Source organism: Rousettus aegyptiacus, unplaced genomic scaffold, assembly GCF_014176215.1.
Source record: "Rousettus aegyptiacus isolate mRouAeg1 unplaced genomic scaffold, mRouAeg1.p scaffold_m13_p_3, whole genome shotgun sequence".
Classification (NCBI taxonomy): Eukaryota; Metazoa; Chordata; class Mammalia; order Chiroptera; family Pteropodidae; genus Rousettus; species Rousettus aegyptiacus.
In genome coordinates, this window is record NW_023416306.1 from 103192128 (window position 1) to 103215317 (window position 23190).

At 31.3% G+C, this 23190-nt stretch overlaps 1 protein-coding gene across 9 annotated transcripts in view; it reads left to right on the top strand.

Annotated features, from left to right (window-relative positions):
* The window catches only part of NOVA1 (NOVA alternative splicing regulator 1), a 138911-nt gene that overhangs the window by 19639 nt on the left and 96082 nt on the right, over nucleotides 1-23190 (top strand). Inside the window, exon 1 of one of the 9 annotated variants that reach the window (XM_036217891.1) lies at nucleotides 20775-20801. The exons of the other annotated variants lie outside the window; for them this stretch is intronic. The gene's annotated coding sequence lies outside the window, so the exon portion shown is untranslated. Of the gene's footprint in view, nucleotides 1-20774; nucleotides 20802-23190 lie in introns of those variants that run through there. 9 annotated transcript variants of the gene reach the window in all.

The following is a 23190-nucleotide window of genomic DNA, read 5'->3' on the forward strand; positions in this document are numbered from 1 at the left end:
TGGATTGTACCCAAATGAAATCCATTCATTCTTGAGGACACAATTAGTTTAAATGTAAACTATGTTAGGTGATGTACATACAGAAGGTGAATGATAGATATATACTGAACCATTTGGACTATTGCGCTAAATCACAACTTCATCTTTTCGAGGATTACACCTTAAAGAAATTATACAAATAGCAAAAAAGATTTATTCAAGTGACAATTGTTTATTTGTAAAATATTTTGAGATACCTTTATGCTTATCAACTGAATTTCCTTATTTTATTTTCATGAAAAATTATTCTAGTTAATGGACTTAATTTCTCTTTAATTTAAATCAATTAGTTTTTACTTTACTATTTTATTTTGTCTTTTCATTCTGTACTTAGTTATTAAAGGAAATTGTATTATTTCACATACAAGCAGAAAAAATAATTGCATTTTTATAGAGCCAATATATTTTAATTAAATAATTATGTAATAACAATTTTGACTTCTTTTCTAATCATACATTTTATGAGTATATTTTACTAGCAAAAGATACTTGATCTTTGGAAATAACCTGCCAGAATAAGACAAAATAAATCTGTGTACTTGTCAATATGTAAAAGATACAGTAGAGGAAGTTTGTTTAGTCACTGTTGTAAAAAAGGAAAACTGTGTTGGTCGTGGTTTCCTGGATTATAGAGGCAAGAACATGTGTGCATTCATTTGCTTTCATTTTTAAGTTTAACATTGAAATTTGATTTTCTGGCCCAAAATTATAGCTTAAAATTTGTGACTTAAACATTTTATTTTGCATGCATATTAATTATATTTTTCTTTCTAATATTGTACCTTAGCATTATTGGTTCTTCCAGAAATGACACAGGGCATGTGAGATAGAGGTTTACACATTATTCTTGCATGTTAATTTGGAAATGTCTATCTTGTACTATTTTCAGCTGCTAGAGACAGATTTTATACAGATATCTGACTTCAAAGACTAGTGTCTTTTTACTATATTCTACCATATGTAAAAAATTCCTTGGAATGAAGGTAATTTTCCTATATTTGACTTGTTTATAAAGTTTCTTGTATTGAAGTTTTATTTTTAAAGTGTTATGTGGTTGGTTTCAGTGTGCTTAAATCATGCTTTTAATTTTCATCTAGCTTTAAGATTTGTCTACATAAACAATTAAAACATTTAGATTATGATCATATTTAATAAAATGTACATATGAATTAAATATATTAAGTTCTTACTGAAATAGAAATCTAGAATTTTAACATAATTCCTGATTAGTAAATTTTCATGTTGTTTCTTTAAATTCAGTGTTAATCAAGTTAAATATCTCTAGTTTTTCTGATATTTGTTTATCCATGTTTTTAACTAGCAAATATTTATTAAATAGGGATTACATACTGGGCATTTTGCTACATAAATAGGATGCAAAGATATTTAAGACCAAATCTCTTCTTAGTGATAAAGAATGATGCTAGGGAGTCAGGCAAGGGCTAGATTATGGAGGGCCTTTGGGTCTATGTCAAGTAATTTATACTTTTATTTATCTTAAACCAGATTACACACAATGTGTTAAAAGGACTTTGTAGATTTCCAGTTATTACATATTTAAGCCAAAACTCTGAAATGTAGGAAGTGTTTATAGTTTTCAGAGAATTATTTACTTACAATTTACCTAAAGGATACTTCACAATGTAGTTAAGATTTTTTTTAAATGTAAAAAGCCATTAAGTTTGGAGTAGTAAGTTTACTTGAAAAATTTGAAGTTAATAAACTAAGTAACTATTTATGTGGCTGTGTTTAAAGCTGAAACTCAAAGCTATTTGCTATGAGATACTGTTTTACATTAAGATCCTATTACAGAGAAGGGTGTGTGTGGAAACTTAACAGAATTAAATGATTTTAAATTAAGAATTAAATCACATTTCCAAGGTAGCAGTAAATGCGTAACACCCTACACTAATCATATATCATTACTGTTTGACTTTTTCTAATTTTACAATGTTCATTTCTATTCTTGAAAGTCTTTAAAAATGTGCAGTTTTTGTTGTATTGAACTGTTAATGTTTAAGATATGAATGAAAGATCTGATGTAGCTCAGCCTCATGTTTTTATTATCATCTACTTTATGTATTTTTGTTCTGCAGTTGCTGAGCATCCTTAGATAAAAGTCTAAAACTAGGTCAATTGACTTTACTACTCAATCCAAATATATTTCCAGTTGAGCCACTCTTGTTGCTGTTATCCTTTTTTATTTGTTTCTGTTTAGCCTTCTAGCCCTATGCCTGCTTTCAAACTTTTTTCATCTTTGTCAGCCTAGATATTCACCCTACACCTTCATACTCTGTAAATGAACTTGCTTAGCAATTTCTATCAACTTCTTTCATACTTCAGATTACTCTGTAATTTCGCCTTTAATCCTTGCCTGCATCTCTAGAGAGGGAGTTCTCTCTTCCTCTTTTCAGACTATCATTATCCTACTTCTTTTTCCCTTTTTCGGATTCTTGTTTTATTATCTCATTCTTTTGGATTTTACTTTTTATTTTTTTCATTATATTCTTCTCCTTGGCTTAGAAATGTATTCAGTTCTGATTTATCTTCGATTACAAAAGACTAAATCCTTTCTTTGTTTTTGATAATTATCTTATGGTCACTGCCTCTCTCCCATTTCCATAACCATCAAACTTCTTGAAAGGATAATCTATATACTGAGTATTTTTTTCAGTATTCTCCTAGTCCTGACGTTATCTAACTCTTAGAGGTCATTGATATCCTCTTAGTTCCTTAACTCACTGAACTAAATTCCAGTCATCTAGTCATCATTCCCTTTTATTTTCTGGAACATCCCACCTTGAAAACCACTCTTCTCTTGGTACTTTTCTTCTTTGATTTTCTTGACTTTGTAAGATTGATTCTGTTTGTCTAATTGTATCTTCTCAAATGTGATGATGAATTTCTCTTTTTTCAATGAACCCATTAATGTAGGAGTTACATTGGATTCTGTCTTGCCCTTATAGATTGCTCTGACTTTAATTATGAACTTTATTTAGGCGATACTATTTTTAAATCCTTATGTTCGTTTCAAAACTGTTTTGAACTTTTATTCATGTACATCTCATTCTAAATATGTTTCATGTATTTTAAAACAAATATGATTTAAACCTTACTTAAAATCTTTCTATAAATTACCTACCCTAAAAGTACAAGTTCCTTAATATGATATGGTTCACATGATTTTTCCTGTTACTTCTCTTTCCAGAGATATTTAGTTTTTATATTAACCGCTTCTTGAATACACACACACATATACACACTCACACACACACATATTATTAAGGTTTTGACTTACATATTTCATCAAGTAGGAAGTCTTTCCTGACCATGTAAATCTTGTTAAGGCACCCTTCTTTTGTATTCATAAAGCATTCTATACTTCTCATGCTTATTGTAATTGCAAATATTGTCTAGCACAGTAGACAACTGCTAGCTCTATGACAATAAAGACCATGTCACCTTTATTTACAGTGTATCCCTAATACTTAACATAGGATCTTCCACATAGTAGGTGTAATATATATCTATATATCTATCTATTTATCTATCTATCTATATATATATATCGCATATATGAATAAATGAGTGGATGAACAACTCAGAATGTCAAAAGCTGCATTTTCATAATTATAAACATGCTGTTCTTATTTTTCAGTTATTGGTACCAGTGACTTTCAAGTTACCCAAACTAGAAAAAACTAGTCATCTTTATCTGGTTCTCTCCTTTATTCTCCTTTTCTTCTCTCTTTAGTTTGTTGCCAGTTCTTGTTTGTCTTACCCATGAATTGCGCCTTGAATTAGTCTTCCTTTTTACGTTCTTGTTGCTTTTCTCTGTCGTCAGATATTTAACCTGCAGCTACTCAGTATAGACTCTACAGAGTAGCAGGGAATCATATCTTGGCATATTTCATAATTTCCCATTAGTCTTTGGTCATTAAAAAGAAAAACCCTCCAGTCTAGTGTAATATGAAAATTGAATCTCCTATCTGATTTAAAGTTCTTCCTCTACCCTAGCACTAATCAGGCTTCGGGCCCTGGGAACTTAACTTGAAGTTGGCATGGTGTTTTCTTTCTCATTCTGTCTCTCTTTAGATTTCAGCAGGGACATGGATTTATTCTGAGATAACGTTTTTCTCCTCCAATTCTGGTTCTGTTTTTTTTTTAGTTTTAGGGTATGGATGGAAAGAAGATATGGGCAAAATTTGATTTTTACTTAACTAGGCTTATAATTAAAATATTCTGTCGTGCTTTACTACCTCTGTAACTTACACTGACTGGCCATTAACGCCTTCTTCTGTGTGGCAGTTGTCCAAGTGGTGGCTTTCTAATAGGGTACATTTTTTGAATCTGTGAAGGGCTATACTGGGGTTTCCTAGTGCACAGTTAACCTGCTATGTGATATCTTTAGTGAAGTCTCTTTCAGGCTTTCTTTGTTCTAGCCACGTGGGCATAGTTTGATATCTAAGTACTCTTCTGAGCCAGGAGTGGAAAAGTAATCTCTTCTTGTGAGTACCCTCACTCAGTTTGTAGAGATCATTCTCTTGTCTTGCTGCACCACAGAAAAAGAGTACTCCCAAAACAACTGTCTAGCCTCAGTTGTTTTCAGTTCTCTTTAGATTGTGAGTATGCTTATTTCCGCCTTGTTCTTGTCTTCAAGTCACAGTTTCCAAACCCCAGGCAATAGGAAAGGTATCATTAATCATTCTCTTACATGTATACCAAAATCTTTTAACCCATATTACTTAGTCTCTAAACCAAAATAGCACATCACCAATCATTGCTCTTAAACCAAGAAAAATACTTTTGTTAGGCATATTTATAATCTGCAAAAGGAAGTATTTTACAGAATTTGGAAAAGTTAAACAAGAGAGAATGTATATGATACATTGATTTTGATAGAGTAAAGTCTGGTTGGGAATACTTTAAAAAGATGAACTGTCTGCATAATATAAAACTTATGGAAGATTCTGTTTCAGCACAATACAGTATCATAACAGTGCTTCCTTAACAATTGAAAGGTGATTTAGGAAATGGTAGACATACCAGAGTACTTTACCTTTATGTGTTCTTTTACGAACAAAATGCCACTGTAACTTTATTGGTTTTAAATATATACATTATATAGAAATAGTCCTTTTTGTTTTTTACTTAATTTGTTTCAATGAGAAGTTTATCTTGACAACTGCAGTTTTGTCAGTGACAGGATTTTCAGTACAACCACAGTGATTGAGGATGGATTACTTTAGTCAATTCAATTTTTAAAAATTATTTAAAATTTGTATCTTTGTTTGAATGAGGAAGAAAACAGCTTCCTCCTATTATGCTTTTGACATTTTCTTTTGTAGATCCTTTTGGGTAAAGAACAGGAATGGAACATTATAGAGTTATTAAGTAGCAAAAACACTGGACTCTTGTTTAAGTATGTATTGAATCAGAACTTCAAAATTATTTGAGCTTGTTTTATTTATGAAAACAAAAGAAAAGATCAATGGGAAGAAATTGTATACTGTTGAAGAAGTAAAGATTTGAAACAATCTGGGACTTATTCTTTTCAACTAGAAAACTGCTTTAGGCTATGCTCTACTTGAAATTGGGTGTGATAATTATTTATTAATAATGAGCAAGTTTTACATCTTCAGTTTTGCCGCCTTGAAGTTTTTGATAATTTATATATCTAGATCTGTTACATATCCAGTTACTTTTCATAATGAACAGAATTTTCTAGATTAAGTGAATAAGTTTATAAGAAACGTGATTTTTAAAAATTATGCTAGAAATATTCTTTAACATTAAAATATCACTTATCTACTTTATCTTTGTTAATATTTTAATTGATTAGTTTGTCGTCAAGAAATATTTAATAAACTGCATGCAAATGCATACTGTAATTCAAGCTTTTAAATAATTCAGATTTGCTGCTCCCATTTAATCATAATGTTTGTATTTTAGGAAGGAAAAAGAGAAGAAATGAATTAAAATGTATTATATTCTATATCCAAGATACTTTGCTACATTCCTTAATATCAGGCATTTTTAATTTCTAGAAGTGCTATTTGATTCCTTTTCAAATCTCTTTACTCTTGTGTTTTCAAATCTCTTTATTCTTAAAACATAGTAAGTATACTTATTTTAAACTGTCTGACAATTCTGCCATCTTTTTTTCTGCTGGTTCTCACTCATACAGCCATGTTTTCTTGTGTGTTTTGTAAATTTTTTGATCTTAGCAATATATTTGAGAGAATTTTTTGAAACCTGGGATAAAGATGATTTCCTTCACAGTGGCCAAAGCACTTTTGTCAAGTGCCTGTGGTCATTCCTAGTTGAAAAAACTTGTAACTGAATTCTTGGTTTGAGGTTATTTGAATTAATAAGGTATGAATTCAGGCTGAAAATGTATTTGAAGGTGGACTTGTAGTTATGAATTTCCAGAGATTGTACCCCACCCCCACTTTCCAGGTGTATATGTTGGAGAAATTGTCAGAGAGTAAGAATATTTCTGGTTCACTCTTATAGTGACATCATGGCTCGCTGATGTCAGGATTATTGGGGACTCTCTTAGTAGGGTGTCCACCTTAGACATGCTTTGTACTTGTTATCCTAATTCTTATAGTTGGGAAGATAAAAAGACAAAGCACAGATTACCTTGGTTCATCAAATGTCTTCAAAGTAAATACTCTCTTAACCGCTCTACTTATTCCTCTGGATTCCTGCATTCATTTAGGTCTTGACCTCGGTATTACTTTCTTGCCAGCTAACAGATTCCATTGAAGAATATGTTAATATTTCTTTCCAATGTATTTAGATGTTTTAGGCAGAAGGACTAGTCTGGTTATCTAGCTCGCTATATTGCCAAACATAAAAGCAAACCAGATTTTGTTATATTTTTACAAAATATCTTATTTCCCCAAACTACCCTAGAAGTCAATACATGTATTATAATTATTTCAGAAATGAGGTAACTTGACCCAAGTCATGCAGCTGGTAAGTTTAGATGGATCTGTACACAGGTCACTGCCTCCATGTGAGTTTAGATTCTTCATTTGCAAATACTTGTTCCAGATAGCATTTATTGTGTCAGTCAGTGGTGATGGATTTACAGAAATGGAATCCTGAACTTACTATTTGCAAGGAGTTTTGAGAAAGTATATAATAACAGTTACAACATTGTAAATAGTATTAGCAATATTATTTGTCAAAAACAGGTAGTAAGTACACTGGGAATCCCTTTAAAAAAAAATCTTTTCTATTTTCCCTAAATCTCTCCTGTTATCTCAATATTACCTGCCTACTTTTTTTCAAGATCCCAGAAGTTCTTTCCTTACTGCCACTTTTTCCTTGACTTTCTTTTTTGGCAGCCACTGATATTTCTGTTGGGTTGAGATGTATCACATAGTAAATACCCAGAAACTCTTCAGATATTTCAATTATAGGCAGAAATATAATATGTATCAGGTTGTTCTCAGTAAAGATACATTAGCGCATAGAGCTTTATTGTTTGCAAATGGATAATTAGTTGATCTTGAGCAAGAAAAAAATTCTTTAAAATGTTATAAGATGTTTTGAATTTTGAGGTAACTACTTCAAATTTAATAGATTTGAGAAAATAGAGAGTTAATGAAGCAGAAGAGTGGAAATGAAACAGGTATAGAATAACGGTGTAAAAAATAGAAGTGATCTTATTAACAGTCCTCCAGCAAGACTTGTAAATGCTTTAGAATAATGCAAATAAGAGAAACTATAAATAAATCTTTCTGAAGGAATTCTTCATGTATTACATTTTAAATTGATTATACTGTATATCATTTTTAAATAGCATTTTAAATTTTAAGCTGAAAGTATATAGACCTTAAAAGATTGGTTTTTGGATGTAACTTGGCATCTTTTTGTAAAGTTTATTGAGAGAGTGAGTTGAATTAAAGGCAAGTGTTTTTGTAGGAAATGAAATAGATTTTTTTTTTCATTTTTCAGATGTTTATTGCACTCATTCTGTGTGAGAGGTGCTTCTAAGTACTTTTGAAAATGTGTATCCCCAGGTTCTAGTTCTGGGAGAGGTAAAAGAAAAATAGAATGTTTGTCTAAGGATTGGTCTCTTAGGGAAGATTTTAAAAAGCACCATTTAGCCTTCTAAAAAGGTATACAAATGGATTTATTCTTTTTGCTTTGCTCTAATTTAGTAAGTTATATTTCTCATGATGACTTCTGTTTCTTCATAATTTTTATTGATGACAGAAATTATAATTCCAATAAGAAATACTACATAAGAAAGAATATGGTAGGTATTATTTCTCAGTATCTGTTATTTTACTTTCACGAATATAAGTTTTTGCCTCCATAGCCTTGGTCATATTATGGTATTACATTTCCTTATTCACTAAGAGGTAAGGAAATAGATGGTAAGGGAGACAGCATAGCAAAATAATAGTAGTAGTAATAATAGTAATAGCAACAAGTAACATTTATTGAGCATTTACTATTTACGAGACTGTGTTCAACATACTGTGTATATATATTATTTAATCTTCCCAATAACTTTACAAAGATCTATTCTTAGAAAACTGAAGCACAAACAAACTTAAATCACTTTTCCTAGGTACTTAGTTGTAACCACTGGAGCCAGACTAGAAAGAACATGTATATAGTACTCTGCATATAGATTATTTTTAATGGTAACTTTTATTTTGATGATACTCAATTAGACATTAAATTTGATGCTAGCGATAATGTAGAATAGTTCTGTTAATAAATAGCCTTCAAAATAGGTACAATCATTTCTTAAAATTGTGTACTATGTAGTTTATTTATCCAAATTATATTTTTTATTTCTGTCATTTACCATTCAGCATGTTTCTACCTATTTTTCAATTGTATCATGTTTTATTTCCATCAGCTCATTTAAATGTCCTTAGAACTATCACAGATCACTTATCTAAGATTTTTTCCTATATGAATGTCCGTTTCGTAATGTCTTCTTTTTTTAATTTAAGAACTCTGCCTTCAGTTCACATTCTCATGCTCCTTTTTTCTTCTGTCAAATTTTCAACACCAATCAAGGATTAAAGAAGATTAAAAAGAAAGCTAGGAAAAGAGAGAATGTGATGGTTTTAAGATATTTAATCTCATTTGTTGGTGATTTGCTTGTATTATGTAGTTAGTTCAGTCCCACACAATCTCATTTGGTCCTTACTATGGAATAGCGTGCAGTGCTATATTATAAAAATGAATGAGCCATGGTCTACTTTTCCTCTTTTCTGTTTACCCAGTCTCTTGTCATTTCTTGTCCTTACGTCACACTGAAATTTTTTTGTCTTTTATACATGGAAGCCAAGAAGTAATGAGACTATATAAATAAGAAAGAAAAAAAGGTGGAGAAAAGAAAAGGAAAGAGAGTGGTGGATTGTTAAGGCAAGTATGGAAGCACCGTCGTGCTCAGACAACAGCAGATACGATAGAGCAGAGAAGGAAGTCTAGAAAGAGAGAAGATAGAAGGCCTTTGTAATGGCGCTTAACTGTAAAATAGTAAAAAAGAAACAGACAAAAGACAAAAACATCAGTCGCAAGAGAGTTCCACTTCAGCTGTTTGGGGGTAAAGAAGTTAAATAGCTACCTACATGTTAAAGAGGGTAACATTTGTTCTTAAGAAAGAGCATGAGTCTCGGTACAGTGAATATAGATGGGAGAGCAATGTCAAATAAGTATTTTGTTTGTTTTCTTTTGAGACAGAGAGAAACCAATTACGAAAGTAAATTTTTTTCAGCATGGACTTATTAAAGTTATAGGACTCTCTTATTGGTTTCAGTAGCTCCTAAGTTTTATCTCTTACTATCTACACTTTTGGCTGCCTTGCCACACAGTGTAGTTACTGATGCTCACAGTGATGACCCTCATTCATCAAGAAATGTTGAAATTATGTTCATTACATTTTAAGAAGTTAGGTATATGTGTGATTATATTTTAGAAAATTTTTCATAAATGCATTTAAAATTTAGGTACAGTGGTTAAAGGTTTAACATTTTTATCTCACAGAAGCACTAAACAAAGTATATACCTGTTAGATATAATTCATTACTAAAGTAGTTTTTTACCATACTGTTTATATATTATATGATAATAGAATTAGTTACTGTCAGTTTTCTCACTTTCACCCATTTTACTAACATATGCTATTCAATATATGAAAAAACGAAGCCTTTGAAGTAAGGCAGAACTGAGTTTGAATTTATATCTTACCATTTGCCAACTCTGATTTGAGGCAAGTTGCTTACTCTCTTTTACAATTTCCAGTATAAAAATGGATATGGTATTATCTATCACTAGGCACTGTAATGAGGAATGGTATGTGTAAAATCTTTATCAAATACTTTATCAATAAATGGTATTGTTGCAGTATAAAACAGCATGTGGTTATGAAATTATGTAGGCAATGGGGTCTTGATTTTTACCTTATTTAGCAGTGTTTGAGATTCTCCTGTTTGCCAAAGAAAAATGGCTTAGATTCACATAGAAATTATTCGTAGAGGTAATTATAATTAAAATTACTTAACATTTACTGTTGAATTGTACATTTGAAATTTACTGGATTTTGTTAATCAGCATTACCATATTACATAAAAAATAATTTTACAAAAAGAAAAGAAAATTACTTAACATTTTTTTCCTTCACTATTAATTAAAGTTGCTATTATACACAGCTTCTTTTGGCATAAATTTAAAGTTGTCTATGTAGTGAAACCTTTGGAGCTTTGTTTTTAGGCAAGAATTATTCCACATTGCATGTATGTCCATTCACTTCTTAAACATCTTTCATCAGAACTGAAAGTATATTGAGAATTTATATTCCAAGGGATTACAAGAGAATGGGTGAGAAGCAGCTGAACTGGGAATTGAAGAATGAATGGCTAATTGTCCCATTTATGCTTCCTATTCACTGGCAACCAAGTAGCTTTACTTTTAATTTTACTCTTTATTCTTATACAACCAAAGAAACAGTAGGCTCTGTTTACAGAAAGTGCACTAGCTAAAAGCAGTTGCAGTTTTAGAGAAGAAAAAAAAGCATTAGGAGTTATGAGGTCTCAGAGAAAGGGACAAATTATGTGTCATGATGTGGCCATACTGTATAACATTTAAGAGCTTTGGTTCTGAAGCTAGATTTCCTGCTGAAGTTGGAGTCCTCCTTCCACTCAGCAGCATGAATTCTAGTAATTTACTTAATATGTGCTTCAATTTTCTCATGTGTAAAGATAGTACCTATCTCAGAATTGTGAGCGTTAAATTAGTAATAATTTTAAAGCATTTGGCATAGTACCTGACACATTTTAAGTGCTAAGTAACTGTTAATTACCATGTTTTATCAAATCTGAAGTACCATTGTTTGTAAGATATACCTTTACTCTATGTACCAAGAAAGTAAAAAATTATGGAAAAATCTATGTCTTAGAATTAATGCAATATAATAGTATGTTATTGGATAGGTAAAGTTAATATTTTTCATGTTGTGCTTCTTTTCAAGATAATGATTATTCACCTCTTCTTTGTTATATTGTTTATATTTAATTGATTATAAAATATCAGATATAATAGTGGTACTGCTTTTTTTAGGAAAAAAATAGAGGTTTAACAAACCATAAATTTAGTTAAATCAGCTTTACATATTTTGTTATTTTATAATTTTTTTGTAGGAGAAATTTTTATTTTTAATTTATAAGGTGAATATTTTTTGGTATATGACATTCTATTGATTTTGAACACACTTTCATATGTCTCTAATACAGCAATAATAATAGTTTGTAGTTACATACTTTAGACCCTTCTAGATTCTGAAGTGTTTGTCAAATAATGAAAGACAATATATTGTGTTCAATAGATTTATAATGCTAAGTATAACATAGCAGAAGATCACAGGCTCTGAAATTAGATTGCCTGGATTCAAATCTCAGTCACTTACTAACTCATCAAGTCACTTTGCCTCATTTTCTCATCTGTAAAATGGGAAAAATATTAGTTTCTACCTCACAGAGTTGAAATTCACTTGAAAAGTCCTCAGGACTGTGGCACACAGTAAGCACAATGTGCTTGCTGGTTTTTTGTTTGTTTGTTTTTTGCTGTTAATTTGATTATTATATTCTAAGTATTTTTAAAGTTTTAATAAATTTTATTAATTTAATTAACCAGATCATTCTATTTTTACCCTTCTTTTAAAATTATAAAGACAGACAGACCTGAAGGATAGAATATTCTGTATACCTCAGAGGGCCTGTTACAAGTGTGATAATTGGTATCCACAGTAATAACATAATCATCCAGAAGGTAGAATGAAACTTAATCACTCAAGAATATGTGTGGTAAAGTAAAAACAAAAATTTTTAACAGTTGATGGCAAAAGGAAAATTTTGTTATTTGAAGGCATAAACTTCATCTCCAGATTTGTGTGTGTGTGTGTGTGTGTGTGTGTGTGTGTGTGTGTGAGAAATCATACTGGTGCTGGATAATTGAAATATTACTATGTTAAAATAAAGAAATTGACAGTAATATTATTTTGTATTATAAGTAGGAAATTTATCTAATTTCTTAAATTGATTTTTGAAACTGAAGTAATATATGCACAGAGTTAAAAAGTAAAATAATATTAAAAATAAATAAAGCACTCCCATTTTATTGTTCTCTACTTTTCAGAGGCAGTGATTTTGTATTCTTGGAGTTGTTTCTTGAGTAATTTCCATATTTTTAAATAACACTTCATAATTGCTCTTTATTGATTTACTACTTTCTTCTCTATCAGTTTACTTCCCATTTTATTATTTTGGGATTTACTATTCTTACATGTATATCACCTCATTTTCTCAACATACTTATCCAATAATTTTGCGTTAAAACTTACAAATATTGTTTATTTTTAGCTAAACCGTATAATGATTGTTTCTTTTTCTCCTACAACTTTTTTTACAGAGTTAGTAATTACTTCATTTTTATTTGCTTATTTTTTGTGTACCTACTATCATTTTCCCTAAATGTTTCAACAGATCTGTTATATGCATATCAGTAATTTTTATAAATGCTCAAATGTGGTTTCAAACACTGTATTAATTGTGCTTTTTTTGTGGAGACGTTTCCATAATAGTTGTTTCACAATCTAGATTGTTTTTTTTTCTATGCCTGTTGCATAGCAGGTCATCTTGGGACTTCCCCTGGCCCTTCTCCAGTGCTAGATCCTTTATTTCCTGAATCCCATACTCCTCTTATCCCTTATCCTTTTTTGTTCAGCTGCTTCCCGATAAAGGATTTATAGATGTTTGCTTACGTGAAAATATTTTCATCCCATCCTTGCATTTGATTGAATATTAGCTTAAGTATATAATTGTAGGTTATAAAATAATTTTCCTGTGAAAGCATTGCTCCCTCCTCTCAATTTTCCGTTCTCTATATCTGGTCATTGGCCATACATTTAATATAGATTTGTCCTCTTATTTTCTTAACTTTTCTCTCCCTTTTTTCATTTCTTTTTTTTTTGTTGTTGTTCTGTTTACTAGGAGATTTATAGGCTTTTTCTTTCATTGACTATTTTAAGCTATTATTTTTGTTTTCTATAAATTACTGTTTCTCTGATTATTCTATTTTTTAACATAGCACATTGTTCTTATTTTGTGACTGTGAGGATAATAGTTGTTGTTTTTTAATGTTTCTTATATTCTTTGTATTGTATTTCTTCTGAGAACTTTTTTCTGTTTATTTTGGTTCTAGTCTTTCATGTTGGAGACTTTTCTGAAAGCCTCGACTTAATGAGGTGCTACAAATTTGGTTGGGAGCTGTACATTTGGGGACAGGAATTTTTGCCTAGATGGCATCATTAGGGCCATCAAGTAAAGAAGCAGAACTTCTCTCAGGAAATCCCAGATGGTGGTCTCTACATGTCTATTTTCTGGGGTCTTAAAGGTTCTCCAGTGAATTTCCAAACATTTAAGAGCCAGTTCAGATCCACTTGAGCCTTGTCTTTGTGTCCTGCCTATGTTGTTTGTGGTGGTTCTAAATCAAGAACATCTCTTGTTCAAGATATTCAACACTCTAACCTTCTAGGTGTGAAAGAGGACGTGTGGAACAGAGTAGTTAACCTGTGTTTGAAAATGTTCTCTATATAGACTCTTAGAGAACTCCTCAGTCTTTAGTGCTAACATTAACCCCTGCCTTTCTCTTGGGCAAATTATCTTGATTCTTATATGATCCTTTTCTGCCACTTAGTTTTCAGTTTCCTCTGCTGTGCTGAATAGTCACTATTCATCTTCTGTGACAAGCTGTTCATTTCTTAAAACCTTCTCTTTGTCCTTTGGTTTTGTACTTTTTTTGTCATCTTAGTGGAGTTGCAGAAGGGAGTATGCTCAATCTTCTATACTTAACCATAATAATATTAATAATAACAACAACAACTAGCATAGCCGTACTGTGTGCTGGACTTGTTGTTTTAATGTAGATTTTCATTTAATCATCAAATCTATTAGAAAGACACCTCATTTTGAAGATGTGGGAAGAAAATGATAAGTAATTTGCCCAATTCACAATAAGTGGCAGAAAGATTTTAATCTCGGAATTTACTTATGGAACCTGAGGTTGATACTTTATTATTATAAACCAGAAGTATACAATACTCCTTAAGTAACTCTAGATGTTACTTAAACTAGCGTAAATCTTGAAAATCAGTTTAAATATGGCAAGTCACTATATGTTCATATAATTAAATTAGAGGAAAACCTCATAGTTTATAGATATGCTACCTGTACACACACACACACATGCACACACGCACACACACACAATGCACATATAGAAATTATTGCATATTGAGCAAAGAATATTTTTTCCAGTAGCACAAAACAGTATTAACTATTACCACTTACCACCACTCTTCTGAATATTTTTTTAAATGACATTTAGTGTCAGTACTAGGACACAATGTTCTACACACTGGGGATAATTAAAATCAGAGAACTAATAAATTTTAGTCGATCGTATTAATCTTCTGTTTAAAAATTTCTGGAAGAGTAGAAATATACTTGTTTATACAGATTTAAAGATTATAAACAAAACTTTTATTTAAAAAAATTATAGCCAAATAGTTGAAATTAAAATAAACTTAACTGTAGAGTATCACTAGTTAAAGATAAATTCTGTTTGCTGCAGTTTAATTTTTCTTTTATAATAATAATAAATCACTTCTATTTTATGAAATTTTACTATCCTGTTTCTTCAGTGTAGACAGAAACATAATGCCTTGCTGCTGAGGATATGATTTCTGAATCTAGATGATGTACTACTGTTAGCACAGTGTAGCAAGAAATTATTCTCTTGTATCAGTGCCTGCTGTTAAAGAATAAAAAAGGTTTTGGATAGGATGTATTTCTTCTGTCTCTACTCACAAATCTTATGGCATGAAAATAAGTTTTAAAACCAAGTGAGTTCAAGGTATTCTGTGACAAAAGATAATCCCCACTCTCAATTCTTTCTCTATTCTCTCTAAAATTCCCAAGTATATTTTATTTTTATTTTTAAAATTATTATTTATTTATTTATTTTTAGGCAAGGCAACCCTTGGTTGACCTCACAGATTACAAGGACCTTGTCGATTTACAATCCCTTATTTTTTATTTATTTTTTACGCCTACAGCACCTTGTCTTCTTAGGTGGTCTTCCATCCAAGTACTAACCGGGCTGACCCTTCTAAGATCAGATAGGATTGGGCTTGTTCAGGGTGGCATGGGTGTAGACCCAAGTATATTTTAAAGTTCCATGATTTTTTCTTTTTCAGTGGCAACAGCCTTCAAACTTACTCAGTTTATTTAAGAGATAGAGCATTTGGAAGTCATTATTTTTTTCAGGAAACTGGAAATATCGTATACTTAAACTTAACAATACTAGCAGCAACAGTGATAACAACAGTAGCTAATAGTTATGTGCATCTTACTATGAGCCTGGGACAATTATAACTACATGCTTTCCATATGTTAACTGAAATAGTTCACATGATAACTCTGTGAGGGAAATGGCACTAGAGATGAAGTGATCTGCCCAAAGCATGTATATATGTGTGGTATGTAGATATGTGTATGTGTGTATATGTAAGGATACATACATATACATGCATACACACATACACATATATACATACTTACAGTTATATTTATGGGCATGTACATATATATTTTTTTTCTAAAATTAGAGACAGGATGGGATTTGCTCATAGACAGTCTGTCCCACAGTCTGTCCTCATCACTATCATGTTATACTAATAGAATATTCTAGTGTAGACAACTATTAGGGTTTATCAGTGTTAAAAATTAGGTAAAAATCTCAAAATTAGGCAATTTTATTTCTTAATCTAGTTTTTTATGAATTGGGGAAAGACTACTGTTATTTGATTTTTATCTCTAAAAAACCTCAGAAAGTTATAGAACACCTTTGTTGGACAGCCTCTGCCCTGTGTCTTTACATGACATAAGCAATGAATTTATATTTCCTTAATTCAATAAAATTTTCCTTTTATTAAGTTATCACAATATTATAATTTTTATTATATTTTTATAACTTTATGTTAAAAGTAACTTTAACACATTCATTTTTACTTGAGGAAATTATTATTTAAGGATGACAAATATATTATAGACATATAAGGAGTTCTGGGAAATTTATATACATTTTGACATCCTTAAAGTAGGGAGATGGTCTTAAGTCATAATAAAGTGGTTATTTGTTTTTAATGTTACTACAAAATATAAATCTGATATATAATCTCCCGAATATCATTTATGGCTATTTGGATTAGGAAATGTCAGTAGCAATTGATAATGAGAGTCTCAAATATAAACCTGTCCATATCATATAAAAATGACATTAAAATGTATAATTGTCCCATATTTTTATTAGTGAGCATCCTTCTCAGTTACAGTAACTAGTAGAATATTTAATAAATTATGAGGATAAGAATAAATTGTACATTGTTAAATTCCAGATCAAATTCTATTCTGTAATTATGCTCTTTAACACAGCTTCAAGGATTTTTTATATTTTTCTAAAATTGATGGCTGTTTCTCCTTTTAGGAGAAATACATTAGAGTCATGAACATTACTGAGGAATATTAGAAAATAAATAGAATAATGATTGCACAGGGATATGGATAGATCTACAGATTTGCATTCTTTAGAAAAACAGCTACCTTTTTTTTTTTTTTTAACTTTAAAGGGTAGTAAACTACTGCCTTCTTGGTAAAATTTATTTCATAGTTAATTTAAAATTTTCTGTCCCTACACATTTTCTGTTGCTTCCAAGTAAGATACATAATATGTAGACAGGAAGAGAAACTTATCCTTGAACTCTTTTGGTAAGAAGTTTTCTGTTGCAGTTTGCTGAAGCAATATTACCCAGTTCCATTCTAATATCATCAGATAGGCTAGGGAATTTTAGAATGATTAAAGTAAGTAAGGGATGAATATTTTTAAAAATATAACTTCAAACTACTGATACTGTTATATCCATGGCATTATCTGGATTTCTGAAATTAAAATAGCACATTGTTAAACTTAACAAAATACTTGGCCTATTTAAATATTGTTTGCCAGTTATAACTTTCCTATATATCAATTACAATTTTATTGAGCATTATAACATGAATAATTGTTTTTATAAACATATAGCTTAATATGTGCTGTGATCCTAGAAACTTATGTGCGATGAAAGCAAGTTTGGGTAGCTGTATGTTGATTGATTTTTTATTTTGAATATAGGAAATACTCGCGCCTTCACTGTGCTTCATGTAACTGTAAGTAGTTTGAAAAAGAAGTTTCAAATTGGAAAAATAATTTTTGGATAAGACTATGAAACAAGTTTTACAAAAAGAATGTTAATGGAAAAACGAACAAAAAAGTTCTACCTTGATAAACTCATTAGCATATCAGCCATTATAACAATGTTACCATTGTTTCTCTGTCTGCATTGCACTCATCACTGTATTTTAAAACCAGATATAAAATGTTTTTTCCATAATTTACAGTCATGACTATTGCTGGAAAAATAATAGTGTTAGCATTTGCATGTAGATTTTTCATATAATTATCCTAAACCTTTACTTCTTGACCTTCTTAATAGAATAACCACTTAAAAAAAATAGACTTCCAGTTTTAAAGCTTTTTTAGCAGAAAATTTTAGTTGAAAGTCGGGGGAATTGCCATATTCCTTTATTTGTATCTACTTCACCTGCTCCCTAGTGCAGAGTTTCTCCTATTATTACATCTTGTATTAGTGAGGTACAATTGTTATAATCGATGAGCTAATATTGACAACATTATTAACTGAAGTCCATAGTTTACATTAGGATTCGTTCTTTGACATGTGTCAACCATTATAGTATCATCCAGAACAATTTCACTGCCCTACATATGCCCTGTGTTCCACCTGTTCATTTGTCCCACCCTACCCATGCATCATTTCTGATAACCACTGACCTTTTTACTCTGTAGTTTTGCCTTTTCCAGAATGTTATATCCTTGGAATCATAAAGTATGTAGCCTTTTCAGATTGGATTTTTAATTTTACAGTATACGTTTAAGGTTCCTACATGTTTGTGTGTGTGCGTGTGTGTGGCATGATAGCTCATTTCTTTTTATCACTGACTAATATTACATAATGTGGATATAACTTAGTTTGTTTATTTGTTTACCTTTTAAAGGACATCTTAGTTATTTCCAAGTTTTGGCAATTATGAATAAAGCCGCTGTAAACATTTGTGTGTAGGTTTTATGTGGACATAAGTTTTCAGCTCATTTGGGTAAATACTAAGGAGTGTGATTGCTGAATCATATGGTAAGAGTATGTTTAGTTTGAAAGAAACTGCCAAACTGTTTTCATAGTGGCTGTACCATTTTGCATTCCCACTAGCAATGAATAAGAGTTCCTATTGCTCCACACCCTACTAGTATTTGGTGTTGTCAGTGTTTTGGATTTTAGCCATTGTAATAGGTGTGTAATAGTACCTCATTGTTCTTTTAATTCGAAATTCCCTAATGACTGTACTGTTATGGATTGAATTATGCTTCTCCCCAAATTCATATGTTAAAGTCATAATGTCCAGTACCTTAGAATGTGGCCTTATTTGGAGATAGGGTCTTCACAGAGTTAATCAAATTGGTGAGGTCATTACAGTGGATCCCAACTGTATGACTGGTATCTTTATGAAAAAGAGAAATTTGGACACAGGGAGAATGCCTTGAGAACATGAAGACTGCCTTCTATAAGCCAAGGATTGAAGCCTGGAATCTAATCATGCCCTCACAGCCTTCAGAAGGAACTAACTCTGCCAATACCTTGATTTTGGATTTTTAGCCTCCAACACTGGGACAATTTCCATTGTTTATGCTACTTGGTTTGTGGTGCTTTGTTTTGGCAGCCCTAGCAAACTAATACACATATGGTGTTCAGCATCATTTCATGTGCTTCAATGGTTCACTTTTTGGTGAGGTGTTTGTTCAGTTATTTTGCCCATTTTAAAATTGGATTGTTTTCTACTTTTGAATTTTAGAGTTTTTGTATATGACGATTACTAGTCCTTTATCGGATATGTGTTTTGCAAATATTTCCTTCCCATCTGTAGCTTGTTTTTTCATTCTCTTAACAGTGTTTTTGCAGAGTGGAAGTTTTTAATTATACTGAAGTCCAGCTGATCCACTTATTTCTTTCACAGACTGTGTTTTTGATATTGCATATAAAAAGTCATTGTCAACCCCAAAGTCACTTAGATTTTTTCCTATGTTATATTCTAGGAGTTTTATAGCTTTGATCTATTTCAATCTAATTTTTAAGAAAGGTATATTTCTACATCCTGATTTTTTTCTTTGCATGTGGTTATCTAGTTATAACAGCATCTGTTGAAAAAGCTATCCTTTCTCCATTGAATTTTGTTTGTTCCTTTGTTAAAGACCAGTTGATTATATTTCTGTGGGTTTATTTCTGGGTTCTCTTCTCTTCCATCGATCAATGTGTCTTCTTTCACCAGTAGCACACTGTTGGTTACCATAGCTTTATAGTAAGTCTTAAAGTTGGGTAGTGTTAGTCTTCCAACTTTGTGCTTGTCCTTCAATATTGTGTTGACAATTTGGCTGACAATATTTATTACCGGTGAATTAACATGATTTTCCTTACACTTTCCAGTTTATTAATAACTGATACTCTTGTATCATGAAAAATTAGACTAGAAAAAATATAAATATTGAACTTATTTTTATAATATTGACTCACATTACTTTGTATTATATTGTAGCTCTGAGGACTGACTGATAAAATATATGTTGAATATACATAGCATAATATAGGATAATGAGTGATTGTAAAATGAATGGAAACATTACATAAAGAGGTATAAATATCAATGTAGTAGGACCTTGTATTCCCTAAAAATATGACATTTAAACAGAGATAAGGTTTGTATAATTTAATCATGTAAATACTGAACCTTAATTTATTTAAAAAGTTATCCTTGAGTTTTTAGAGAAGTCCCATTAAATATTAATTTAAATATTAAATGACTGGAAAGAGCATGATTCAGTTTAGGGGAAAGTCTTACGTTAAGCTATGAGTCAGAGCACAATATTCTCTTAAATTGTCTTTTAGATTATTTCAATATGAATATTAAAAGTGTTCCTTTAAAACAATAAACCTTCTAACCTGTTTTTTTCTTTCTTTTTTGCTTTTTCCTTCCTAGAGCCTTTTTGTTCTGCAAGCTTCTGAGGTTGGTGTCTTTTTTAGGGGATTTTACTTTTTAGCTCCTATACAACCTGTTGTTCTTTACAAATGTAAAAAAATATTTATATTTGTATTTGTAATAAGACCTAGTATTATTTACAAATGTTCAAAATATTTCTATAACTTCTGTGCAAGGATAAAATCAAAGAAATTCCTCATAAATTACTCACTAATTATGTAATTGCTAGTTGTTCTTAAGAAGAATAAGATAATGCAGGCATTTGGGTTGATATTTGTAGAATGTTTTAGAGACATGAAAAGTCACAATCACTTACTGGCTCATTTCATAATACAGTTTGAACTGAGAGGAAGAATTAAGTAAGAATGTAAACATGAGATGTTTTTTGTTTTTTGTTTTTTTTTTAATATGGTCTTTGTTTATGATTAGCCACATCACTTTGTTTCTTTACTCATCTCAAGAAAGTGTCATAACTTCCTGGACACTTCAGAAAATCTGTTTAATCTGACTTTAATCTAGTGAAGTCAGTTAAATCTGACTGGTTTGAATTTTAACGTCATAGCCCAGTTTAAAACTCAACTTTTCCCCTTCTACTGTGTCACTTAGGCTTTTCTAGGAGATTAAAGTGTGGATGTGGTTGAATCTAGTCAGTCACTCTGCTCACTCCAGTGAGAGGAGAATGATCTGCTTTTTCATTTATACTCCAGTTCTTCTTTCTGGGTGTTGATGACTGGAGGAGAGAGGTGGCAAGGGGAAAGGCTCTCTTACTTATGTTTGAGTAAGTAAGGACCTTTATTCCTTTTTTTTTTTCCTTTCGACTATTCTGACACTGACTAGATAGACCTCATGCCTTCTATAGGAAAAGAAAGACAAATACTAGATCTCTGATGCAGCATGTGTGTAAAACTTTTTTTTTTGGTGAGGGGGAGTGAGGTATTTTTGGAGGGCCATTCTTTCTAGTTCTGGCTTGCTTTTTCTACTCTTTCTCCATCTCTTCCTTTCTAGTATACCCACAGCCTCTGGCTGCTTGGATTCTTGTCTGGAAGTTCAAGTCCAGCTACTTTCACAGTCAAGACACTCTTTTTGCTCTTTCAAATAGTGTTTCTAGTTCTACCCCTAATTCCAACTCCGAGTCTTTTTTCCTTCTTGTCAATGGGCATGGAAGGAGAGTGGGCATGGGATGATAAGCAAATCCGAACACAAGCAGAGGTCCAGTCCTGAGATGAGGTACCAGTCTTCCCTTCTTGTCGGTCATTCGGAGTCATTCTTGCTTTATTTCAACTCTTGGCAATAGCGCTGTCCACCTGGAATTATTCCGTGCAGCAAACTGATGATTAACTACTCATTCAAGATGGGGGGGTGGGGGGGGGGGGGGGAATGGGCAATCTGGGGTAAAGGGGAACTGAGGAAGATAAAGATGTTTAAGTTATGGAGGAGTAGTTGTCTCTCATTTGTTGCTGTCTTCTGAATGAGAAATACTTGATATTTCGTTCTTAGTCTTGGGTTCTAATTGCCAATCCCTGGGCAATGGGAAAAGTCCCACTTGATATTCTATTATGTAAATTTTACCTTACTCTTTGCTAGTACTTTCTTTCTTGCTGGCTACTATCAATTTCACTACATCAGCTGGCATGATCCTTTTAAAAGATTAGATAAGGTATATATCACTCCCCCAGGCAAAATTCTGTCTTGGCTTTATTTTTTTTTTAATCCAAAGTCCTTATTATGGTCCACAAGACCCTCTGTGATCTGGCCCCTGGTTAAAATTTTGATCATTTGTTCTTGTCTCTGGGCTTTGCTCTTATTGTTCCATATGTCTGCAGTATTCTTCTTAGCCCAGGAACTCTGTGGACTCATTTCACGTTATTTGGAATTTATTTTGTTCAAATAATGCTACTTTGTTAGTTTTTCTCAGACTGTTCAATAGTATATTTGTCACTCTGTTCCCATAACTTGCTTTATTTTTGTTTTAGACATGAATCATTTTCAAACATTATATTAAATACTTATTATTTGTCTCTTCCATTAGCATATATTTCAGAGAGCAAGTTATCTGCTTGTTTGTTCAGTGCTTTACCCAGTGCCTGAAATGGGGCCTGACTCATAGGAGACAGTTGATTTTTTTGCTGAGTAAATTGGATGAATGCATGTTAGTTTCTATACTCAAACTTTAGAAATAGCTTTAATGTATCACACAGTTTTTACTCTTTTAGTGTTGTCTCATAGTATACTTTTTCATTTTTTATTTATTTTATTATTTCGAACTGTATATTCCCATTGTTATCATCCAAGTGGAACTGTCCACACCTCTTAATTCATCTTCCATATTGCTGCTAAAATGATTTCTGTAAAATGCTTATCAAAATGCCAGTTTTCAAAATAAAATATTCCAAAATTTCTTAGCATAATTGGGCCT